Here is a 26,828-nt window from a genome sequence, read left to right as displayed (position 1 = left end):
TGATGGCCTATTCTGCCAACTTTCCTTTGCAGACTTCTGTTACATCTTACACTGCATCTTTCTGTCTTAAGTGACACATTTTACAGTTAGTCTTTAAGGTATTTTTTTAGAAATTACATTTTGTTTACTGAATATACCTGTCAGACACATGCTGTTTTGAACAAAATTCCAAACAAAATTATTTCTTAGTATTAAACTCTCTGATTTTTTTTTTGGTTTAGTATATTTAAACCCACCAAAGAAATCCCCCTATATTTTTATTTATTTATTATTTTAATATGTGGTCATGCACGTACACTTTGTACAGTTGAAAGCTGCTTGTCCTGGATCACTCAGCACTGCTTTCCTGAACTTCCAGTTATGGAGTGAGCAGCACTGAGCACCTCACAGAAGAGCCACATGACCTCCTCTGTTGGGAACTTATGTCCCATAGCCCTTAGGGCCATCTCAACAAAGTGCATGTATGCACCATCCTTATAATGGTTCATAAAGTCTTGGGAGCTGCAGTCAAACAGATGCCTTTGAGAAGGAGGAGGCGTGACTTGATGCATTGTGCTCTACATTGTAAACTGTGTAAACGGATTGGTGGTATTCATTTTAAATAAACCTTTACGGACAGACTCCAGTTTTTAAAGTATAACCTGTAAAACAATGAATGTTGCTAGGACAGCAATACGTATCATTGTATATCATGTTACCCTTTTTAATCATTGGGCTATCCCCTACTAATGTTTTGAGCTTGACTGCTACCTTTTTACAGCATTGGCTGACAGATTATTATATTATTATTATACAGTATTTATAAAGCGCCAACAGTTCACTCAGCGCTGTACATTACAAAGGGAGACAGAACATGTGACAGAACAATACCAATACAATGCGATACACGAGGGGTTCGAGGGCCCTGCTCCTTGCAGCTTACAATCTAGCAGATGATGTATTACTTTTCAAATATTATAGTGGTATATTGTAGGGTTATTCTGCATGTATATTTTGTGAGGCACTAGCTGGTAAAATTTTGGGTAGCATGTAAATCTCAGCTAGGTTTCTCATATACACATGGTCAGGGCTTTTTTTCTCAGAGAATAGGTGCAGGAACTCCCCCTATGTCTCCGACCCTTATCCACCTCTGACCACCATCCCTTGGTTCTACACCCTACCCACCTCCCAGTACCACCCTTTTTAGAAAATATAGACCCAAGTACCATTTTGTGGCACTAAGTAATTTGTATGGAATTTCTTAATGAGAGCAAAAAAAGCAGTAAAATAGATCCCTGTAGCCAGTAACAATAGATCCTTCCCCAGCAACATTAGATCCCCTTGCAACTATGGACCCTTCCAACAAATAACACCCCAGCAGCAATAGATCCACCCCAGCAACAATAGACCCCCAGCATAAACAACAGATCTCCCAGCAGGGAGCATCAATAGACCTTCCAGCAGCTATCATCAATAGACTTCTCCCTCAACAGTTGATCCCTCACAGAAATAACTGACCCCCCTCAGCAACATAAGATCCTTCAATAACAACCTGTCCGCCAACAGCAACAATAGACCTCCTGTCAGGGCAGGAGCCGAGGAACGGACAGGCAGGCCTAACAATGTAACGCACTGGCTGACGACAACCACCACCCACAGACCAAAGTCCCTCAGGGCGCGGAGTCTAAGTCCCAGGCTGCCCTTCACCAGGGCCCCTGATGGTGGGGATGGACTTGACGCAGCCAGGAACCAGGTCGCGGCCCCCGAGACACCTCAGCTGCGGTAATGGCCGCCGCCAATGGCGTGTAGCTGGTGGAAGAAACAAAAGAGTAGTCAGACAAGCTGGGGTCAACAACAACAGGAAAAAACAGTACAGGACAGCAGACGAGAATCACAGGTCACAAGCCGGGTTCAGCAACAGAGGGTCAGATCAAAGGAGAATACAAAGAATAGTCAAGTCACAAGCCGAATCAGAATACCAGGAGAGTCACGAGAGTCAGAACAGAGTAATAGTAACACAAAGACACAAGACACAAGTGCAAAGAGCATGTGCGGGCCACAGGCTTATATGTCATCAGCCACGCCCCTCTGGGGGGTGGACCTCAGAGACCTGAAGGCATAAAAAGGACTCCCATCATGCACAGCAGAATCCAAGATGGACGCCAGCACATGGAGTAACATAACCTCAGGGAAAAGGTAGGACCTTGACAGTACCTCCTCCTCAAGGGCCCCTCCCCCTCCGCGGCTCAACAAAAGGTTTCTGAGGAAAGCGGGTATGAAAAGCGCGGAGGAGGGCAGGAGCATGGACATCCGCGGACGGAACCCAGGAACGCTCCTCAGGACCATAACCGCGCCAATGAACCAGGAACTGTAATCGACCGCGCACCAATCGAGAGTCCAGGATCCGGCTCACCTCATACTCCTCATGACCGTCAACCCGGACAGGATGGGGCCGAGGCAGAGAGGTAGTGAAGCGATTGCAGATCAGAGGTTTCAACAGGGAAACATGAAAGATATTGGAGATCCGCATCCCAGACGGAAGGGCAAGGGCATAGGCCACCGGATTCACTTTGCGGAGAATGCGGAAAGGACCGACAAAACGGGGAGCTAGTTTGGGTGTGGGCACCCGAAGATTGAGGTTGCGAGTAGACAACCACACCCGATCGCCGACCTGGTATGAAGGAGCGGGCAACCGTCTGTGATCAGCCTGGAACTTTTGGCGCTGAGCTGAGTCCCTCAAGGCCCTCTGGATCTGCCCCCATGAAGAACGCAGGGCAGCAAGATGGTTCTCCACAGCCGGAATGTCCTGTGGTGAGAACCTCTCAGGTAATACTGCGGGTTGGAACCCATAGTTGGCCATGAAGGGCGACATCCCGGAGGAGGAGTTGACCGCCGAGTTCCTGGCAAACTCTGCCCAAGGCAGGAGATCGGCCCAATCGTCCTGATGGTCTGAAATATAACATCGAAGGAATTGTTCTAAGGCCTGATTGGAACGCTCCGCAGCCCCATTGGACTGCGGGTGGTAGGCTGAGGAAAAGGAGAGACTAATACCCAACTGGGAGCAGAAGGCGTGCCAGAATCTGGACACGAACTGACTCCCGCGGTCTGAGACAATCACCTTGGGCAACCCATGCAGGCGAAAAATCTCCCTGGAAAAGACCGTGGCCAGTTCTTGCGCTGTTGGTAATTTCCTGAGTGGAATGCAATGGCACATCTTGGAAAACCGATCGACGATCATGAGGATGACCGTATGACCCCGAGACACCGGGAGGTCTACAATAAAGTCCATACCTAGATGTGACCAAGGACGCTCCCCATTGGGAATGGGTTGCAGAAGACCCAAAGGGAGATGCCGTGGAGACTTATTCTGGGCACAGATCGAACATGCCGCTACATAAGAGGCAATGTCGGCACGGAGGGTTGGCCACCAGAATAAGCGAGAGACGACCCAACACAGCTGGTTCTTCCCCGGATGCCCGGCAGTTTTGGCGTTATGGTAGGTACGCAGCAGGCGGGTGCGCAATCCCTCGGGTACAAAACATCTACCCTCCGGCTTCCCGGGGGGAGCATCAGATTGGGCCGCCAAAATCTGCTCCCCAAGAGGAGAGGTCAGACTGGTGCGAATGGCAGCCAGGATCTGATCTGGAGGAATAACCGAGATTGGCTCAGAGTCTTCCCTGGACAACTCAGAGTATTGCCGTGATAACGCATCAGCCCTGACATTCTTGGAACCAGGCAAATATGAAACCACATAGTTGAAGCGTGACAAGAACAGAGCCCATCTGGCCTGGCGGGGTGTCAATCTTTTGGCCTCCGAAAGATAAGTCAGGTTCTTATGATCGGTAAGAATGAGGACCGGAACCGCGGAGCCCTCGAGCAGGTGCCTCCATTCCTTGAGAGCCAGAATGATTGCCAACAACTCCCTATCTCCAATCTGGTAGTTGCACTCTGCAGAGGAAAGCTTCCTGGAGTAGAACCCACAGGGAAGTAGGGGTCCATCGGGCGACCGACGTTGAGACAGGAGAGCGCCTACTCCCGTCTCGGATGCATCAACCTCAAGGACGAAGGGCAATCCAGGATTGGGATGAGACAGTATCGGAGCCGACACGAAGGCGGATTTAAGAGCCTCGAACGCTACGATGGCCTCGGGTGGCCACTCGTGAGGATTACTGCCCTTCTTGGTTAGGTCTGAGAGAGGCTTTGCCAGCGTGGAGAAGTTCCGGATGAACTTCCAATAGTAGTTGGCAAAACCCAAAAAGCGCTGAATGGGCCGAAGACCATTGGGACGAGGCCACTGCAGAACCACCGAAACCTTCTGAGGGTCCATGGAGAATCCCTCCGCAGAAATGATGTAGCCTAAAAAGGCAACTTGGGATCGATGGAATTCGCACTTCTCAAGTTTACAAAAAAGTTCGTTCTCACGTAATCGTTGCAGCACCTGCTTGACATCCTGGATATGGGACTCCATGGAGGCAGAGTAAACCAGGATGTCATCCAAGTAAACTACCACGCACTGCTGCAACAAGTCACGAAGGACATCATTTATGAATTCCTGAAAAACTGCGGGCGCGTTACACAACCCGAAGGGCATCACCAGGTATTCGTAGTGACCGGTTCTGGTGTTAAACGCGGTCTTCCACTCATCCCCCTGTTTGATCCGTACGAGGTTGTACGCCGCCCTAAGGTCAAGTTTGGCAAAGACTGTTGCCCCCTTAAGGCGGTCGAATAACTCAGTAATCAAGGGTATTGGGTAGGCATTCTTAGTGGTGATTCGATTAAGACCCCTATAATCAATGCAAGGCCTCAATTCACCACCCTTCTTCTTTACAAAGAAAAAGCCCGCTCCTGCTGGGGAAGTAGACTTACGAATGTGCCCCCGGGAAAGCGCATCCGCAACGTATTCCTCCATGGCCTTATTCTCCGCAACCGAGAGAGGATACACCCTGCCACGCGGAGGAGTGGCACCGGGTTGCAAGGATATGGCGCAGTCGTAAGGACGATGAGCAGGTAAGGCACCAGCGCGTACCTTATCAAACACGTCCTGGTACTCCCCATAATCAGAGGGCAACGCAGAGTCCGAGGAGGCACACAACACCTTAACCGGCCCACGGATGCACCCGGCCCCACACTGTGGAGACCACGAGAGAATCTCGGCTGTTTGCCAATTGAAGGTTGGATTGTGCATCTGGAGCCAGGGATACCCCAAAACCACCGAATAGTGCGGAGAAGAAATCACCTGGAAACAGGCCAACTCCCTGTGAACAGCCCCAATAGCTACTTCCACTGGCACAATCTCGTGGGTAACCTGCGGTGGTTGCAGGGGCCTGCCATCTATCGCCTCGAGAACCAATGGGGTAACTCGAGCCTGCAGGGGAATGGAGTGCTGGGCAGCAAACGAGCTGTCCATAAACAACCCGCTGGCCCCAGAATCTACCAACGCCTGGGCCGTCACCGAGCCCTCCGCCCAAGAGAGGACAACGGTGATCAGTGGCTTATCTCTGTGGAGCGCCGGGGACGAGGAGACTCCACCCAAGATCTGTCCCCGACAGGATCTCAGGTGCGAGCGTTTCCCGGACGGACAGGACAGGACTGCCGAAAGTGCCCACCAAGACCACAGTACAGGCAGCGACCCTCCCGACGCCGAGCGGCCCGCTCCCCCTCGGAAAGGCGAGCAAACCCCAGCTGCATGGGCTCACCACCAGACAATCCATCCCCAGGAGGCGTGGGAGGAGAGGGAGGAACGGGTGGGACACAAAACGCGGGTGCCAGTCGATTGGAAGGCCTCTCCCTGAGCCTGGTGTCAATCAGGATCAGGAAAGAGATGAGCTCCTCCAACACCACAGGCAGTTCCTTAGCTGCAATCTCGTCCTTCAGTGTGTCAGAAAGACCATGGGAAAACGCAGCAACCAGAGCCTCATTGTTCCAACCGACCTCTGCCGCCAGGGTACGAAACTCTATGGCGTACTCGGCCACGGTCCGTGAACCCTGATGCATGGTCATGAGCAGCTTGGCCGCCGAGGCGGAACGAGCCGGTACGTCGAATACCCTACGGAAGGCATCGACAAAACCGGAAAAACCTTGAGTCACCGGGTCGTTCCTCTCCCATAAGGGATTTGCCCAGGCCAAGGCCTTGTCTGAGAGTAGTGAAATTAGGAACCCAACCTTTGACCTCTCAGACGGGAAGGCGTGGGGTATTAATTCAAAATAAATACCCACCTGGTTGAGGAACCCACGACACTGACTCGGCTCACCCCCAAAGCGCTGTGGAAGAGGGGCAGAGCCAGTCATACCTCTGGGTGCCGCTGATGCAGCCACCGAGGTGGTGGACGCAATAGGCGGAGAAGCAGCGGGAGAGACCACCGGAGTGACTACCGGCCTAATAGCACCAGGAGCAAGGTGTGCAGTGCGTGCAAGCAGAGTTTGCAACGCCTGAGCGAACTGATCCAACAGGTGATCCTGTTGATCGAGTCTGGCGACTAGCGTTGGGAGCGAAGGCGTGCCTGCACCGTCAGGGTTCATGGCACTTGTGTAATGTCAGGGCAGGAGCCGAGGAACGGACAGGCAGGCCTAATAATGTAACACACTGGCTGACGACAACCACCACCCACAGACCAAAGTCCCTCAGGGCGCGGAGTCTAAGTCCCAGGCTGCCCTTCACCAGGGCCCCTGATGGTTGGGATGGACTTGACGCAGCCAGGAACCAGGTCGCGGCCCCCGAGACACCTCAGCTGCGGTAATGGCCGCCGCCAATGGCGTGTAGCTGGTGGAAGAAACAAAAGAGTAGTCAGACAAGCCGGGGTCAACAACAACAGGAAAAAACAGTACAGGACAGCAGACGAGAATCACAGGTCACAAGCCGGGTTCAGCAACAGAGGGTCAGATCAAAGGAGAATACAAAGAATAGTCAAGTCACAAGCCGAATCAGAATACCAGGAGAGTCACGAGAGTCAGAACAGAGTAATAGTAACACAAAGACACAAGACACAAGTGCAAAGAGCATGTGCGGGCCACAGGCTTATATGTCATCAGCCACGCCCCTCTGGGGGGTGGACCTCAGAGACCTGAAGGCATAAAAAGGACTCCCATCATGCACAGCAGAATCCAAGATGGAAGCCAGCACATGGAGTAACATAACCTCAGGGAAAAGGTAGGACCTTGACACCTCCCCACCAAAAAAAGACCCCCCACTAGCATCAATACACAACACAACCAAGAATCACTTTCCATTTACATAAATTCAGTGCTAGAAAAATAGCTCTGCGCATGGCAAGGGGCTTCAGGATTTATAAACTGATGTGAAAGAAACAAACTTTTTGATTTTTCACATCTTAGTAAATTTTGTTCTGGGTCCTGGAGCCCAGGGGGTTTGTAGAGCTTTGGCATCTATTCCTAGGTCCACATCTTACCTGATAGCCAGACCTCATAATTAGTCTCAACTGGCTGTAAATATGTGAGCTGACTTAATATGTGCTCATTGTACTGTGGGAGCCTGCTGCGGTTCGAAAAGACTGAGTGATGACAAAACACAAAAACGATACACGGACTACCTGTTTGGTTTGGGAGAACCATAAGAGTTAGTCAGGAAATTACCTGAGTTTAGTTAGTAGCTCAGTGTAGTGGATCAAGTAAATACATTTAAATACATTTAATGGCCATTTTTTTCAGACAGTAAGGGAGGTTTGGAGATTTGCAGAATTACTGTGTTTGGCTGATAATCTGCAGGAACTGCGTATTGTTATTAAGTCAGCATAAACCAAACATTTTTCAGGCCTGTATCTTATGTTGAATGCCTTTCTAATGGGGCCTGTGATTGGCACTTCAATCTATACAAGACCAATGTAAATACCTGCACATGCAAAATACATTTCTATACTGTCAGAAATTCCACCAGAATGACATCTGCTTACCTACCTTCCAGTTGCTCCTATTGGTATGTAACATGGCACATTCTACATTAATGTTGCAAGACTGTGTATGGAATTTAGCTGAAAGGTTTCATACATGCTCAGTGACACTTCTGAATTCACCCATAGGCTATGTTGACAAAAATCAATGTCAGATTGGGATATGCCGGGGTAGCTCATACATAACATCACTTTTTATCGTAAATACATTGACAGAAATTTAATTTTTTTTAATTTAAATACACCAACAGACAGTCATCTACAGTGTAGAGCTTGTATTGGCCTTTTCAGTGTCATGGCAAACTAACTGAATCAATCCACTGGTGCTTGAGGTTATCTATTTTATATATATATATATATATATATATATATATATATATATATATACACACATACACACACACACGCGCACACTATATTGCCAAAAGTATTGGGACACCCCTACAAATCATTGGATTCAGGTGTTCCAATCCCCTCCATGGCCACAGGTGTATAAAATCAAGCACCTAGGCATGCAGACTGCTTCTATAGACATTTATGAAAGAATGGGTCACTCTCAGGATCTCAATGAATTGCAGCATGGTACCATGATAGGTTGCCATCTGTGCAGGACAAATGTGCGTAGCGAGTTTAATGGAATGTGTTTCCATGGCCAAGCAGCTGCATCCAAGCCTTACATCACCAAGTGCAAGGTAAAGCGTCAGATGCAGTGGTGTAAAGCACGCCACCACTGGACTCTAGAGCAGTGGAGACGTGTCCTCTGGAGTGACGAATTATGCTTCTCTGTCTGGCAATCCGATGGACATGTCTGGGTTTAGCAATTGCAAGGAGAACAGTACTTGTCTGACTGCATTGTGCCAAGTGTAAAGTTTGATGGAGGGGGGATTATGGTGTGGGGTTGTTTTTCAGGGTTTGGGCTTGGTCCCTTAGTTCCAGTGAAGGGAACTCTTAGGGAATCAGCATACCAAGAGATTTTGGACAATTTCATGCTCCCAACTTCATGGCAACAGTTTGGGGATGGCCCTTTCCTGTTCCAGCATGACATAAAAGGTCCATAAAGACATGGATGAGCAAGTATGGAGTGGAGGAACTTGACTGTCCTGACCTCAACCTGATAGAACTCCTTTGGGATGAATTAGAGCAGAGATTGCGAGCCAGGCCTTCTTGTCCGACATCAGTGCCTGACCTCACAAATGCACTTCTGGAAGAATGGTCAAACATTCCCATAGACACACTCCTAAACCTTGTAGACAGCCTTACCCCGAAGAGTTGAAGCTGTTATAGCCGCAAAGGGTGGGCCAACTCATTATTGCACCCTACAGACTAAGACTGGGATGCTGTTAAAGTTCATGCGCGTGTGAAGGTGGGCGTCCTAATACTTTTGGCAATATAGTGTATATTATGGTATATATAAGATGCCAATGGAAATTGAGCAAAAAAAAACAAATTCACCATAGGTACAGATATACTTGTGCAAAATAAAATCAACATTTTACACCATTAATTCTTATTAATCAAAGTTATTATCAACATTTGTTTGAGTCTCTTGATTCACCAAAGCATTTCTCTTGATTCAAAAGCAATTCACCAGAAGCCAGTCGGACAATCTGTCATCACTTTTATAAAAGTAACAAGCATTAAGCAAAGTAATTTGTGTTTCTTGGGAGATATTTTTATCAGAAGTCTAATCTTTATTAATAGAGAGGCTGGTATATTTTCCCCTTTTGATACCATGCCCTAGCACAATTTTGGAAATGTTAAAATCTAACCTTTAAATCTTTTGCCAATGTCACTAACTGAAAAGTAAACATTAAACAAAACAATAAGACCAGCATCCGGGAAAAAAGTCAAGTAGTTTAATTATGTTTTTAGTGCATAATTAATGCTGTGCAGCTCTTCCGCCGCAGCTGGGTATGCTGTGACATCTCCTTAGAGGTAATCATGGGAATTGAGGCTCTTATTAAGCATGTTCAAGAATTGTTGTAATGCAATAAAGAAATTTAGAGAGTGAGAAATTTGCTCATGAATTAAATATTATTCATTAACTGTTTTTACCTGGATAAAGCAACAGCAGTTCAAACTCTATTAACACCTAATAGTAAAAAGGGTTCTTGAAAACAATACATCAGGAATTCCATAGCTCTGACAACTGTTGTAGGAAAAACTTTAGACAGTAAAGTAATGTGTGTATATACAGTTAATACACTTTACTCTTGTGTCTCTCTCGTTGTATATAAACAATGGATGAGTGAATTAAGGTATAGTATATCTCCACACAAAGAAAAATTGAAACTATTAGGGTTACTATTTTCCATTACATGCAATGTAAAAAGCAGCTTGAAACAGAAGCCTCATCCCCAGCCCCATCTTTTTTTTCAGTGAAAAACATTATTGAAAGTTTTTTTTAAGTTACAACATGACAACTATACAAAAGTTTGTACCACAAATCATATATAGCATGCAAATATAGCCATATAAAAGACATTCCCTCCATATAGACCTACGGGCCAAATACTGTAGTTTAATTCAATACAAGATTATTGCAGTATTCAGCTATCCCAATTCAAAAATTGTCATGCCCTTGAGAAAGGGGGGGGGGGGGGGGTAGGAATTGGTCAAACAAAATCCATTCATGCGGACCAGGGACCAGATTTTGTTATATTTGTCGGGGCCACCTCTACTCAATTTAATTGTCAACTGATACATAGGAAGTGCGGAGCTAATCGCCAAACACCAACAGTTATAGGATGGTGGGGAGGGAGAAGAGTTTTCACTTAAGGAGAATCTCTTGCCTAGCATGAAAAGTGCTATAAAAAGTAGTAAAAAAGTAGTAGTTTATCATGTTTCTGAACAGGAAGAGCATCATAAATACCCAGCAACAAAACTAGGGAGCCACGTGGTACAAGAAGAGGGAGCGCTTTGACGGCCTATTCGCAATTTGGCCCCAATAAGCAAAACCATGGGGCAGCATCACCATCATGTGGTAGAAGATGCCAGTGGTAGTTCGAGAGATCGTAGTGTCAATGAGGTGTAGCCACTTTATTTGGATACATTTGTCCTTCGCAGAAATCATATGTTTCACTGTGCCTCCACATCTTGCCATTCTTCCTGTGAAAGATTAGGAAATCATTCTTCCATTTCTGGAACAAGGAAGAGGTCCTAGTTCTGTGATATTTGATTAGAAGAGAATAGACCGAGGAGAAGAGTTTAGTGAAGTCAACAGCTCTCAACAGGCAGATGTTGGACCATAAGCTAAATGTTTAAGTTTTGGGGTCTAAAGTACACACAGAGATGTAGGACCAAAAGCTCTGTCTAATTCTGAAGACTTTACATACAATGCCTCACTATAATGAGCCACAGTTGAGGATGGGCCATGCTGTCTCCTTCTACAGTCCTTCAGCTATATTTTACCATGCTTTGCAGTGTTTTCTTCTCTACTGCAACCTTATCTGATATGATGTTTACTGACCTATGGCAGCTTGCAAACACAGCAATATGTTACTGAGTTTATGACAGTCTACCAACATATCTCTATGAGCAGATCATGTTAAGTGACAAATTAGAGCAGCCAGGTTCCTGACCTACACTATAAATGAAAGGTTTGACTTCACCAGTGGATACTGCAAATACTCATCACAATAACACAAACAAGATAGCTGAACATTACACAGCAATTTAAAAGAAGCAAGTGATGCATGCTATTGGAATACATAAAAAGAAATGCTGAAAATAAACATCTGCTTCTTGCACTTCTCTAATATTTCTTCTGTAACACTGACATTTGAACATTCATGCAGGAAGTGATGTATATTTTCAAAAGTTCTTTTAAATATTTATATTGCGCTGACATCTTAGCAGATAAATCAGTCAATCTCCCAGTAGATCTAACCATCTAATGTCCTCAGGGCTGGAATGAGGTGGGGGGCTCAAAATGTGAAGCAGGCACAAGAAGCAGGTACCCTAAATACTCTACATCAGGTGCAGACTAATTCCTAAGGTCAGTTGGCTGATGGAAGACACCCACTGATGGACAACAAAATTGCATCCTTTGTGACCATGGACCACAGTTCCACCAGCAGGTGATCCAGTTCCGAACATGCAGCTACAGTATCCCATCCCTGCTGCCAGGGTTGCAGAGTGGCAGCAGGTGCCCTGTGCTGGAGCGCTGAGTGTGCAGCACCCAACACTGCTCCATCAGGCATCACAAGGGTAGGTCAGTGCTTTCCTTATTGCAGAGCAGCAACATGCCTACCATAAGTACAAATGACTGCTAGTGAGTAAACTCCTGTACTTCCTCTTCCCTGTCCCCAGCAGGCACCTGTACAGTCAGACAATTAGCCTTTTTATTATGGTTCACAGCAGATTTTTCAACTTGGTCACCAGTAGCATTCCTGGTTTGACAGTGCTAGTCAGTACAGTTATTTTCAACACACAACTGATTTCTCTCCCACTCTCTTAGGAAGATAACAGTAAATCAGAAACAACTATTTACTATTTTAACAATTAAAGTAGTTCTAAAGCCTTAAGTTTTTTTTACCTGAATGCATTCTATGCATTTTGGTAAAAAACATTCTGTGTCACATAGTTCCCACTCGCCCCCCCCCCCTTATACTTACCTGAGCCCCATTATGTTACAGCGCTGTGCACGAGAGCTGTGGCTCTCCTGACTTTGTCCCTCCTCCCTGGACAGATTGATAACAGCAAGAGCCATTGGCTCCCGCTGCTGCAAACCAACTCCAGTGACGAGGGAGCGGGGGGTGGGGCCAAGTCCAGCAGTATATGTCAATGGAGTGCCCCCATGGGAATCGGCTTCCTATTGGGGCCGCTGAACAGAGAGGAGGAGCCAGGAGAGCCAGTGGGGGATCCGAGAAGAGGACCGCTCTGTTAAATTCTATTGCACACAGCAAAGTAAGTATATACATGTTTGTTATTTAAAAAAAAATCCTTTAAAAACACTTCACAATTTAAAACCATAATTTGTTATTGTGACAAAATCAAAATGTAAACAATAATGTTAGTGCTGATTAGTGAAAGTTTAATGAGGTATAATCCAGTGGGGTTGATTCATTTCCCACTGCAACCAATTAAAATTCTAATTTTATTATACCATAGCGTTAAAGGTAAAATTTGATAGGTTGCTTTTGGGAACAATTATGTGCTCATTTGCTTTTCAACCAATTTTAATACACCAGCCCCAATAAGGTAAGTACAGACATACAGGGGTTTATTTACTAAAGCTGGAGAGTGCGAAGTCAGACTCCCTTCGGCATAGAAACCAATCAGCTTCTAACCTCAGCTTGTTCAATGAAGCTTTGGCAATGAAACCTGGAAGCTGATTGGTTTCTATGCAGAAGGGAGTCTGACTTCGCACTCTCCAGCTTTAGTAAATAAACCCCACAATGTCAGTTCAGAAAGAAGGAAATGAATTTGCCTTTGTGTTTTGAAATTGCAAGGGGAAAGTGGAGGATCTAAAAAGACAAACCAATTATAAGCATACTTGAAAAATCTCCTTTCATGCTGTGCACACTGCCAGTCTGTTGGCCATTGCTTTGCACAACTTCCTGAATTTCCATCATGTTTGAAAAAAAAGTGCTAATGTGCTTATGGATATATCAAATACTTTCGATTGTCACCTGCAGCAGTCCTAAATTGTGAACTTATATACACAAACTAGAAAAGCTACAATTTCTGGGGAAATTGTGTGAAGTGTTCTTACCTCCACCAGTAGTCTACAACTGGAGTGGGCGGAGTAACTGGGTGGAGTGTCTTGAGTAACTATTGTGTGGTGGGAGTGGCTGGAGTAACTGTGAAAAGATTGGACTGGGCAAAGTAACTTTATGGAGTGGGCGGAGTAACTGTGTGGAGTGTTTGGAGTGAGTAAAGATAGTAAACATTACACTAACCAATTGACTGATCAAATTTAAAAAGTGCACATGGCAAGCTTGATAGAGTAAGAAATGCATTTCAACTTTTATTTTTCAGCTCACACTCTAGCTTTTGTCACTCTGCTGCCTGCTCACACACCTGGGTTCCTATGGCAACTCACTCGGTTAAAAACAAACTGCTCCAACTTGCTCACTTTACTGGCGGTTGCCATCTTCAAACGGTTGTAGTTTAACAATTATAAATCCTACACCAAAGAGCTTTATATTGTGAGAATCACAAGACCCAGACCTACATTTTGATGCATAGTATGTCTCTGAAATATTAAAAATGAAGGCACAGTCACAGTTTAGAAATTGCCCTTCAAATTTGAGGTGGCTAGAGTGGAGTTTCAATGAATGTCAATGGGCGGCGTGAGTTGCAAACAAATGGTCATATTGTGGACATTTTTAGTGGCAGCAGGGATAGCTGAACGTTTTGATATAAGATTTGTGTAGGTGGGCTTGAAAATGAGGGAGTGATGGCAGTTTAGAAATCATGTCCTGATTTTTCAGCTCACACTCTAGCTTTTGTCAGCTCCCACTCTAGTTTTGAACATTCCGCTATTAATTCCTATGGGACCAATTTCACCACAAAAACGCCGATATTTCATGAACCATTTGGCGAAACGTTCCACAAAGTAATAGCACACCAATCGGAAACAATCCGCACGTTTCCGTATATTACTGTCTATGTAGTGTAAAAACTGTGGGAGGAGTTAGGGTGGTAAATTTGGCTATAATAATAAGAATATATATGTGAGATAAAAGTAAGTGGTCTTGCCATGCAAGAACACCTAACCAAATACATAACCATATGGACCGCGCATAAAAAGTGCAAAAATCAACAAAAAATATAACCAAAATGTAACAAACTCAGTCCCACTCAGTGAAAATAGTGCAAGGTGCTGATATTCGACTGTCAATTTCTTGATTGGGAACTCTTTATACAACACAACAGGTGCTCCACTGTGCTCTGAATAGTGCCCCACATGGACTGACACTCACCATCATCCAATGACCACCTATCTCTAGAATGGTCATTTGAGCTTTTGGGACTATCCCAGTGAAACAGTGTTGCTATTGGTAACCACTTCTCCTCAGAGTGAGCTGTATCTGAAGCCAACTTTCTCCTCTCCTCCACAAGCAGGGTAGATAATAAGTCACCATGTGTAAAGAAACAAAAGGGGGTATCCCATAGTGTAAAACCGCTTTTATTTTTATTATGAGGAAATTGTTGCAAACATTACACTCACAAAAGAAGTGCCTTTAACCTGGCACATGGTGTACTCAGTCTTGTTGCTGTTGCAGTATGGAAATAGTTCTGCTATGGTGGTTAGTCCTCCGAGCAGTGTGCGTTCCACAGGACGGATGTGACGTCGGCGGAAGTTGCATCATCAAACCATTGAGGTTTGATGACGCAACTTCTGTTGACGTAACATCCGCAGCAATTTCCCCATAATAAAAGTAAAAGCGGTTTTACACTATGGGATGTCCCCTTTTGTTTCTTTACACATGGTGACTTATTATCTACCCTGCATGTGGAGGAGAGGAGAAAGTTGGCTTCAGGTACAGCTCACTCTGAGGAGAAGTGGTTACCAATAGCAACACCGTTTCACTGTGATAGTCCCAAAAGCACAAATGACCATTCTAGAGATAGGTGGTCATTGGATGATGGTGAGTGTCAGTCCATGTGGGGCACTATTCTGAGCACAATGGAGCACCTGTTGTGTTGTATAAAGAGTTCTGTCATGTTTCACATGACTGTCATATTGACTGTCATATGCCTTTAAATGTTTTCTGTGTTTTGTCTCTGCTCCTCCCTTTCCTTTGGTTTGGTTAGTGTTGCATGGATAGCCCTCCCCCTTTCCCAGAGATGCATTGCAGTAAGCCTCATGACATGGAGCAGGAAACAGCATGTTCTTTTGACCTATGGAATTTCATTGTTGTAAGATTCTCTCAGTTTATGGAATAAACTTCACAAGATCTACAAGATGTCATTCTCATTGAGTCACTGACTGTGGTGTCCATCAGAGGTTGAAGTTATCGCTATCTCATCACAACTGTAAGTTACAGAGATCACACTATCAATGCTTAGATTAAAGAGACAGAACAAGTTCACAGTCAAGAAATTGACAGTCAAATCTCAGCACCTTGCACTATTTTCACTGAGTGGGACTGAGTTTATTTCATTTTGGTTATATTTGTTTGTTGATTTTTGACCATCATGTTTTGCAGCTTCTCTGTTGTTTACTTCCCAAAGGGCTAAGGACTACATATTCCAATGATATCTTGCTTCCAGCAAGCAGTAATTCCTACATTGGCTCCGCCTCCTGAAACTCCTCTTCTCAGCACCTCTAGTTCAGAAGGCAGGCTGTGTGAAATGTGTGACACAGCAGCGCCTACTGACAAGACATAGTGAATACGTGACACAGATTTCAAGGTATTAAATGTGTGAGTATCTTCACAGACTAAGTTTGCAAACTTTAAGTTCATCAGAATATTAGGAATAGGCTAGACATACTGTAATTGAAATACAATGTGAAAATGATTATAGATTTTACATTTTGATCATAGATACACTTTAACACAGCATTGCATTTATTTATGTACGAAAGCAGTGTACGTACCTGGACTTGACCTGGTGTCTGCCCCTCGCAGTGATTGTACAGCAGAGTTCAGACTGGAAAAGGGAAAAGAGAAAGTTAGTTGTACTGCAGTTCTCATGGGTTAACAAGGTATAGGCTGGTAGGAGGATGGAGCAGAGTGACAGGGAGAGCTGCTTCTCCATTCTCTGCCCAGTCACAGACAGGCCTGTGTCGCACAGTTGTGCACATTTCGGGACAGAATGACAAAAATACTAACTCTTTGGTAGGTAAAACAGTGCTCATATATATTGGCGTATTTAGCTGTTTGCCAGAAGTTGAGCATAAAATAAATAACAGAAAAGTATTTTTTTGCTGAAGCAGTTGTAGGTCATCTAGACAGGCTGTTTGACATTTCTTGTGTGCTATCATACAGTCACTGTGCCTGATAATGGGGAACACTGTGACCACAGCAATCTTATTATTACAGGTACTTATATAGCACTGGCAATTTACATAGCACTTTACAAACATATATTGTACATTATTTATTATTTATTGTTATTTTATTCATTTATTACAGGTACTTAAATAGTGCCATCAATTTTATGTAGCGCTTTCCATACATATATATTACATTCACATCAGTCCCTAACCCTCAAGGAGCGTACAATCTAAGGTTCCTAACTCACAATCATACATACACATACTAGGGACAATTTAGACAGGAGCCAGTTAAGCTACCAGCATGTCTTTGGAGTGTGGGAGGAAACCGGAGTACCCTGAGGAAACCCATGCAGGCACAGAAAGAACATGCAAACTCCAGGCAGGTGGTTGGGATTCGAACCAACGACCCTAGTACTGCCAGGCGGAAGTGCTAACCATTCACATTAGTCCCTGCTTTCTAAGGGACTTACTGTCTTAGGCAGGCCACACATAATACAATTTTCTTTCCTTTAACCATGGGTTGAAGGAAAGACTATTGCTCGATTCCCCCATCAACACAGTCAGCGTTGATGGGAGAATCTTTTCCGCTGCACTATTGTATTCTGATAGCGGGAAGTTTCCCAGCCATCAGAACACAATGATCACTGCTGAAGGTTATAGCTGCCGGCAGTGATCAAAAGAAGAAAAAAACAGACAAACTGGTTATACTGAAGTCGATCATTAGATTGACTTCAGTACAACTAGCCAGTCCATAGATGGATCGAAATTTGTCTGGTTCCTGCTGAACCCTTGGAATATTGATCTGTCTATGGCCGGCTTTAGGCCCCTAACTCACATTCAAACATACACACACAAGGGCCAATTTAGATAGGAACCAAATAACCTACAGTCAGGTCCATAAATATTGGGACATCGACACAATTCTAACATTTTTGGCTCTATACACCACCACAATGGATTTGAAATAAAACGAACAAGATGTGCTTTAACTGCAGACTGTCAGCTTTAATTTCAGGGTATTTACCTCCAAATCAGGTGAACAGTGTAGGAATTACAACAGTCTGCATATGTGCCTCCCACTTGTTAAGGAACCAAAAGTAATGGGACAAAATAATAATCATAAATCAAACTTTCACTTTTTAATACTTGGTTGCAAATCCATTGCAGTCAATTACAGCCTGAAGTCTGGAATGCATAGACATCACCAGATGCTGGGTTTCATCCCTGGTGATGCTCTGCCAGGCCTCTACTGCAACTGTCTTCAGTTCCTGCTTGTTCTTGGGGCATTTTCCCTTCAGTTTTGTCTTCAGCAAGTGAAATGCATGCTCAATCGGATTCAGGTCAGGTGATTGACTTGGCCATTGCATAACATTCCACTTTTTTCCCTTAAAAAACTCTTTGGTTGCTTTTGCAGTATGCTTTGGGTCATTGTCCATCTGCACTGTGAAACAGCGTCCAATGAGTTCTGAAGCATTTGGCTGAATATGAGCAGATAATATTGCCCGAAACACATCAGAATTCATCCTGCTGCTTTTGTCAGCAGTCACATCATCAATAAATACAAGAGAACCAGCTCCATTGGCAGCCATACATGCCCACGCCATGACATTACCACCACCATGCTTCACTGATGAGGTGGTATGCTTAGGATCATGAGCAGTTCCTTTCCTTCTCCATACTCTTCTCTTCCCATCACTCTGGTACAAGTTGATCTTGGTCTCATCTGTCCATAGGATGTTGTTCCAGAACTGTGAAGGCTTTTTAGATGTCGTTTGGCAAACTCTAATCTGGCCTTCCTGTTTTTGAGGCTCACCAATGGTTTACATCTTGTGGTGAACCCTCTGTATTCACTCTGGTGAAGTCTTCTCTTGATTGTTGACTTTGACACACATACACCTACCTCCTGGAGAGTGTTCTTGATCTGGCCAACTGTTGTGAAGGGTGTTTTCTTCACCAGGGAAAGAATTCTTCAGTCATCCACCACAGTTGTTTTCCGTGGTCTCCGATTCTTTTGGTGTTTCTGAGCTCACCGGTGCGCTCCTTCTTTTTAAGAATGTTCCAAACAGTTGTTTTGGCCACGCCTAATGTTTTTGCTATCTCTCTGATGGGTTTGTTTTGTTTTTTCAGCCTAATGATGGCTTGCTTCACTGATAGTGACAGCTCTTTGGATCTCATCTTGAGAGTTGACAGTAACAGATTCCAAATGCAAATAGCACACTTGAAATGAACTCTGGACCTTTTATCTGCTCATTGTAATTGGGATAATGAGGGAATAACACACACCTGGCCATGGAACAGCTGAGAAGCCAATTGTCCCATTACTTTTGGCCCCCTAACAAGTGGGAGGCACATATGCAAACTGTTGTAATTCCTACACCGTTCACCTGATTTGGATGTAAATACCGTCAAATTAAAGCCGACAGTCTGCAGTTAAAGCACATCTTGTTCGTTTCATTTCAAATCCATTGTGGTGGTGTATAGAGCCAAAAATGTTAGAATTGTGTCAATGTCCCAATATTTATGGACCTGACTGTATTAGTATGTCTCTGGAGCAGGGGCGGACTGACCATTTGGGCTCTCGGGGACTGCCTGAGGGCTCAGGGTCAGTAGGGGGCCCCATGAGATGTCCCTGCTACCTTTCATAGGCTTTTTTGAGTGTGGGTGAGGACACAGGGGCCCCATGATTCCCTACTGCCCGGGGGCCCCATAAGTTGTCAGTCCGCCCCTGCTCTGGAGTGTGGAAGGAAATCGAGGTACCCAGAAGAAACCCCCGCAGGCACAGAGAAAACAGGCAGGTGGTGTCGTGGTTGGGATTTGAACTGACAACCCTAGTGCAGTGGAAATGTTAAGCTAAATTTGCGCTCAGAATTAAATATGCATGCATACAGGTATAGAAAAATTGCAAAAAAAACCACACAGACACAGTTAAAAAATCTATGTATTATTAGGTTTCCGTCAGATTGGCCTGCAGGCTATCCCAATCTTTACTGATGCTGTACATGTGGGATTCAAGGGCTGTTCGCCGGCAGCTGCATTCAGGGTGAATGTAACTGTGGAATGCAGGCAGAATCCTGTTAAAAGTCACTTGAGTGAATATCTATCATATACAGTATTTACTGGGCAAATTGCCTAGTGAATCATTATTAAATATTCAGAAAGGTCTGTGGGGGTAGTACACTTTTACGAGCTGATAGTATGTGCATTTGGATTGAATCAATTACAGAATCCATTTATGATTTCAACTCCCACTCTTAATATCTCTAGTGCTTGAATAATAGGATGCAATTAACGTTTTTTTTTTTTTTTTAATCCAATGTTACAATGCTATTCTTTGACGTCTAATGTTACATACTTCATGGTATCGCCAGGTATTTTTATAAAAATTCTATTCGCTGTGTTCTTGAACTATGGTTCCACGCTAGGTTTTCTAGTAATTAATGGTCAGTGTAATATAGGCTATAAATAGCATCCAGTTTTTATATACAATGCACTACTCAAAAAAGGACATGTGGTCAGAAATGTGTTGCAGCATAGTACTCTTTTTATTTTCAGTTTCCAAAAGAGCTGGAATTTTTGATGTACCTAATTCTGGAGAGCTGGCATAGCAAGCTGAACTGCTGAACCAGGAAGATAAATTGCTTAATCAGGAGCAACGCCTGTCACCTGTCTGGTTCTGCGGTATGGAAAATGTGTGTAAATCACAAGAATGGCTGAACAAAATTAGATATTCTTTAGGAGGTAAAATATTAGGACCCATCGAGATTGATGTGCTGCAGTAATTTGCAGTAAAAGGCTCTGGTTAATGCACATTACTACAATGTACATACCATGGTGTGTTGCGGTGCTATTCATTTTGAATGGCTTCTTACCACAGTACACTCTGCACTGCATTGCATCACAACGCATGCTGTACATACAGTTGTGGTTGTGTCTGATTTTTACTGATTTGTGATGTGTGGATTGCCCATTCCAATAAATGCACTGCCTTAAAGGATAAGTTCACTTTTGATAAAAATAATAATAAATGTACATCTTTTTGCAGGTAAAAAAAGTGCATGTACTATTTTTTAGACTGCAGCCTGTAAGGCATTGCATCTGTGATCAGCAGATTTGCAGATTGTGAGTGCAATGCCAGGATCCTGCAGACTCTCAGTCCACTGTCTGCCTGCCATACAGACAGGCAGTTACTGAATGGCAGCAAGAATCAATGAACTATGAGAACGTTTAAGTCGTTCATTTATTCACAGACATGGCAATGTGGGCTGAGCCCCGCATAACCGCACTGTTTATAAATTCTGACAGCGGGTGCAGGGAGAGGATCCTTTGCCCGCTGTCACAGTGAGGGGGGGAGAGGAGACAGGAGCAATACATGTTACATGTTCCACCCACCCTAAAAAGGGTGGACCATGTAAGATGTTCCAAAGGTGAATGTATCCTTTAACGCAACACACATTACCACACTACATAATAGGCGCTAAACATAGATGCTGTAATAAACATACAAATGGGTCATTAAGAATACTGCTACCTATTGAGGATAACTGGAGAAATTTCAGCAAAACTGATTTTGCCTTCAGTAAAATTTCAAGAAAATTCACCTCTAATTGATTCCATAACATTTGACTGTAAGGCTCCATGCACACTAGCATTTGTTTAACCACTTGCCTACCGGGCACTTTCACCTCCTTCCTGCTCAGGACAATTTTCAGCTTTCAGTGCTGTCACACTTTGAATGACAATTTTGTGGTCATGCAACACTGTACCCATATGACATTTTTATATTTTTTTTTTAGAGAGATAGAGCTCTCTTTTGGTGGTATTTAATCACCTCTGGGTTTTTTATTTTTTGCTAAACAAACCAAAAACAACTGAAAAAGTTTTTCTTCTTAGTTTCTGTTATAACATTTTGTAAATGAGTAATTTTTCTCCTTTACGGATGTGCACTAATGAGGCTGCAGTGATGGGCACTGATAGGCCGCACTGATGGGCACTGATGAGGAGGTACTGGTAGGTGGCACTGATGGGCATTGACAGGCATCACTGGTGGGCATTCACAGACATCACTGATGGGCACTGAAAGGCAGTACTCATATATGGCACTGATAGGTGGCACTGGTAGGTAGCACTGATGGGCATTGACAGGCATCACTGGTAGGCATTCACAGACATCACTGATGGGCACTGAAAGGCGGTATTCATATATTGCACTGATAGGCAGCACTGACTGGCACTGATAGGTGGCAATGACTGGTACTGTTAGGTGGCACTGACGGGCACTGATAGGCAGCACTGACTGGCACTGATAGGTGGCATTGACTGGCAGCACTCATAGGTGGCACTGATAGTTGGCACTGAAAGGCAGCTCAGATGGGCACTGATATGTGGCATTGATGTGCACTGGTAGGCACTGATATGTGGCATTGCTGTGCACTGATGGGCACTGACAGGTGGTATTGATGGGCAATGACAGGTGGCATTAATGGACACTGACAGTTGGCACTGATGGGGCTACACTGATCATCAATGCCCTGATGATCAGTGTACATATCCCCTCTGAGGAATGCTGATTACTGGCTCTCCTCTCCTCACGAGCTGTCAGTGTGACAGCTTGTGAGGAGAGAAAGTCCGATAACCAGCATTTACATGCAATCAGCTGTGATTGGACACAGCTGACCACATAACAGAGCCAAAGTCATCGGCTCTTTCCACAGATCGGTGGGCGCGCACGCGCAGTTAGAGTGGGAGGACGTCATATGACATACTCCCAGAACGAGAGAACCTCCTTGCGCCCGTCATTTCCTTATATGGCAGGCGGGAGGCGGTTAAGCTCCTAGAAGCTATTATTAGCATTTTTTATCCAGCATTTTTTGAGCTAAAAAAATGTTAGTGTGCGTGGAGTCGTCAAGCAAGATGTATCATTTCTAGGGGGATGAGTGAAACAGATTTCTCCTTAGACTTCATGTACACGAACTGCCCCTAAACTTGAGTTTAGGAGCTTTTGGCATTTATTTTGCCAAAGCTCCTAAACTCAACTCCATAAAAGCCTATGTGTCCATGTACACATAGGCTTTTAGCAGAGTTTAGGAGCTGCCATGTTTAGGAGGTTCTCCTGAATGCAGGAGAATCGCATTCAGGATAGGAACATTTTGACCGCCAACAGTGGGAAAACGCAGCAAAAACGCAGCAAATCAAGGAAACCGCAGTACCGAGTTTTTGCCACAATTTATGTTTTTCTGTGACCGGCGGTCAGGGTAGGCTCATGTACATGAAGCCTTAAAGTAGAACTAAAGGAAAATTGTTCTTGGATTGGAATTCATTTCCCCTCTATTCCTGTTCTGGTGAAAACAAAAAATTGGGGATTTTCTTTTACTTTTACCCTCGGTGATAATGGTAAACAGGACAAATGTAAAAAGCAAATCTCCTTAATGGAGTCACAGACAGCAATAATAAACTGACAGAGGTTCTAATCCCTCTCCACTAAGAAAAAAAATGTATTTGGTTATACTTTTAGAGAAATTTCAGAGAAATGCAAGGAAATGAATTGGAGGTGAAATCCAGCTGAATTATTAATGTGCATTCCTATGTAGCATTACTAAACAAACAATTTGAATGTCTCTTGATCAAAGTCTAAATGCTTTAGGGCCATTCTACTATGCATTAATAGTACCTGAATCATGACAACCCCTGAAGCAAAAGCTTTGATATTAATGCAATGTGTGTACTTTTTGTGAGTTATAACATTTGCAAAATTGATTTTCACATTAGGATTTATAAGCAAACATTTTTACATTACTTGATTTGATATTTTGGAATAATGCACAATGAAATAATCCTTCCTGAATATGTGCTTCCCACTGAATAGAAGATGAAGTGAAGCAATACATCAGGGAAGAGAAAAGATAATGTGCAAAGTGAATTAACCCATGGCAACCATAAAAATGTGCCAGCGGACTCCAGTAAGCTGAATTCTGCTTGGTATGGCTTACCACCCTCTGCACAAACCTATTTGCTGTTTTTTTTTTCACAGAGTATAAAGTAATTCTACAAGTACATTATGCTTTAATTTGTAATAATGTGTTTATTGCAGGCGCTTTTAAATGAAAGACGTGTATAAATGACAAACAGACATTCCCATTAAAAAGGCTGGAAAATTGAACATGGCTTGGTTACAAAGTCTAAAAGCATCTCATATTACAAAATTAATAATAAACAACATGTAAGGAGGAAGAAAAAGAGAAGGCAAACACAAGGACACAAACTTTAGCCAACAAACCAACTTGGAATGTTACACATTCTACTATTGACTTTTATAGGACAAAAAAAAAAGGTATAGCTAAATACCATTTTGTGGTTTTGGTTATTTATTAGTGATCATTAGTGATCAGTGCATTAAAGTGGTTCTAAAGGTTGAAAGTGTTTTTACCGTAATGCATTCTCTGCCTTACCCCCCGGTCACATCAAGCCTGACTTTAAAATTGTGCGACTTACAGTGAAGTTGCACGATTTCAAAGTCAGGTGAGATGCCGGTTTCAGGTGCGATTTGCAAGACATCTGACACAGATGTCTATGCAGTACGCACCAAAAGTAGTACATGTATGACTTTAGAAATCAGTGCGGCTCCGACCAAGTCGGAACCGCACCAATTTGACAATAGGGTATGGACAATAGGGTGCAACTTGGCATACGATTTGCAAGTCGCATGGCAAGCAAATCGTATGCCACGTCGCACACCGGTATGACCAGGGTGTTAAGGTAAAACCCTTCTGTGTGCAGCTCTCCCCTCCCAGCCCCCCTTTTACTTACCTGATACTGATCTCGATCCAGCACTGTGCATGAAAACAGAGGCTCTCTCCGCTCTCTCCTTTCTCAGTGGCTAAGAGACAGTCTTTGAGCCAACAAGGAAGGAGAGAGCAGAGAGAGCCTCTCCTCTGAGGTTTATGTAGGTTACACTGCTCCACTCTGTATGCTGAGGGTTATGTACGTTACAATGCTCCAATCTGTATGTTGAGGGTTATGCACGATATACCACTCTATTCTGTATATTATGGACTACACTCCTCTCCATTTGCTGTATATTACATATTCCACACAGCTGCACTCTATGCATTGAGTAGCATATTCTATACTTCAGAATGCTCCATTTACTTAGTGTATAGCTCTTCACTCTACTGTATGTACTGTTTGTTACATACTCCACAACACTTCAATCTTCATACTGTGAATTAAACAGGCCATAATACTCTATACCCTAACCTGTACATTATACAGTATACTTACCCTGTGCCACTATACACACTCTGCATCTTACTCCACATTGCATTGCTACATACATTCAGCTGCACGGTATATACCCCGCCTGTCACTCCTACTCTATTTAAACATCAAAAGATTATTAATGTGCCAAAAAGGATAATCAATATTTAATACTACAACTAGGGGGCACCATCATCCATTATTTTTCTTTTCTCCCTCTTCTTTCCCTTATTATTCCCCCCCCCCTTTTCCTTTCCCCCATTTCTTCCCTCCCCCCCTTTCCTTTCCCTTTTCCCCATTTTTCTTTTCCTCCCCCCCCCTTTCTTTCCCTTCCTCCCCTGTTTTTTTCCCCCCCCCCACCCCTTTTCCTTTCCTTACCTATTGCTATAGTTATTCCTTGATTTTCATTTTTTCTTTACTCATTTTTTCTTAATCCCTCCTTCTCCTTGTGATCCCTTTATTACAATTTTCTTTTCTGATCTTCCAGCCCATGATTGGGGAGGCGGTGGGTATCCTTCTTTGCCCCCCATGCCCACCCTGGGGGAGGTTTTTGACATCCCTATCCACTACCTCCCTCTAAGCACTTGTCCCTAGCTCTCGTTGGCAAGCAATTCAATGACCACCACCAAGACTTAGAATTATTGTATTAAAAAATCTGCATAATTACTGTATATGCTGCACAAATTTTCTTTTTCTCTTCTATTGTTGACAGTCTTCAGCTAATTTGTTCCTCCTGAGAAAGCGACAAAGGTCGCGAAACATGTAGAGGGATGGCTGCATACTATATTCCTATCTATCACCATCTGGAATCTGTATTTTTGACCTTGGAGGTCAATGATCAGTTTGGAGAAACATGTGAAACCTAATATGAGCTGAAATTTGCTAACTGTCATTTGTTTTATACTTCTGTGTGTCACAAGATTTTAAAAATTGTAATCAAAATAGTTTACATTTTAATATATTGTATGAACTCTATGTTCTTTGCTTCTTTTTGGTTTCCTTCACTATTTATCCTCTTCATTCCCACAGTACACAAATATGCAGCCTCTCGGTGGCTGGGTCTTGATGCCGAGTGGCCGCATATTTGCGTACCATTTGTAAACAAATATGTCCTGAGATCGCGCACCCTGCGCGCTCCCAGCATGTGTCAGCGTCCCACGGAAATCTCTCCTTGCAATCGAAACCTTTCCAATCATGTGACTGCCATGACAGCCAATCACGGCAGTCACATGACCCCAAACCCCGGCCAGGAGGCGCCGGCGTGAAGGGGTTAAACATCAGATGACATTTATTGTTACTGTCCCTCATGTACTCACACATGCGATTCTGAATTTTAATACAGAAGGTACAATGCTCCCAATGAAAACACACACAAAAATGCAAAATAAAGGAGATTGGAAATGCATAAAACATATACAGTATGAATCTTGAAATGTAATAGTAAGAACTAGATTTAAATGTTTTTAATAAAATATGGTATATAAACAAGAATTCTGTTTATTTCAAGCAAGTACAAAGGGTAGTACTAAATATTCAATGCAGGCTGTTTAAAGGGAATGTAAAGCAGTTTTGTATATCTTTTTTCTTTATTATGGTCAGGATTCATGAAAGAAACAGTTACAAATATTTTTTCCCTAAGTGGGGTAAATATGAAATGTTACATATGAATTTTGTTATCTTCCATATAGCCAGTAGGTGAAGCTCCTTTTCATAACTTTACTACTTGCGGTACACAGCCT

The 26,828-nt window shown here is 43.8% G+C and overlaps 1 protein-coding gene across 4 annotated transcripts in view; it reads right to left on the bottom strand.

Moving 5' to 3' along the window:
- ARVCF (ARVCF delta catenin family member) overlaps positions 1-26,828 on the bottom strand; it is a 963,921-nt gene that overhangs the window by 612,106 nt on the left and 324,987 nt on the right. For all 4 annotated transcript variants that reach the window (XM_089672465.1, XM_089672464.1, XM_089672467.1 and 1 more), the window contains one exon: positions 16,435-16,487. The gene's annotated coding sequence lies outside the window, so the exon portion shown is untranslated. The remainder of the gene's footprint in view (positions 1-16,434; positions 16,488-26,828) is intronic.

Source organism: Staurois parvus, unplaced genomic scaffold, assembly GCF_062004578.1.
Source record: "Staurois parvus isolate SC_StPar_1 unplaced genomic scaffold, SC_StPar_1.0 ptg000129l, whole genome shotgun sequence".
NCBI lineage: Eukaryota > Metazoa > Chordata > Amphibia > Anura > Ranidae > Staurois > Staurois parvus.
Note: the sequence above shows the minus strand (reverse complement) of the source record. Positions and strands in the feature narration are given on the sequence as shown.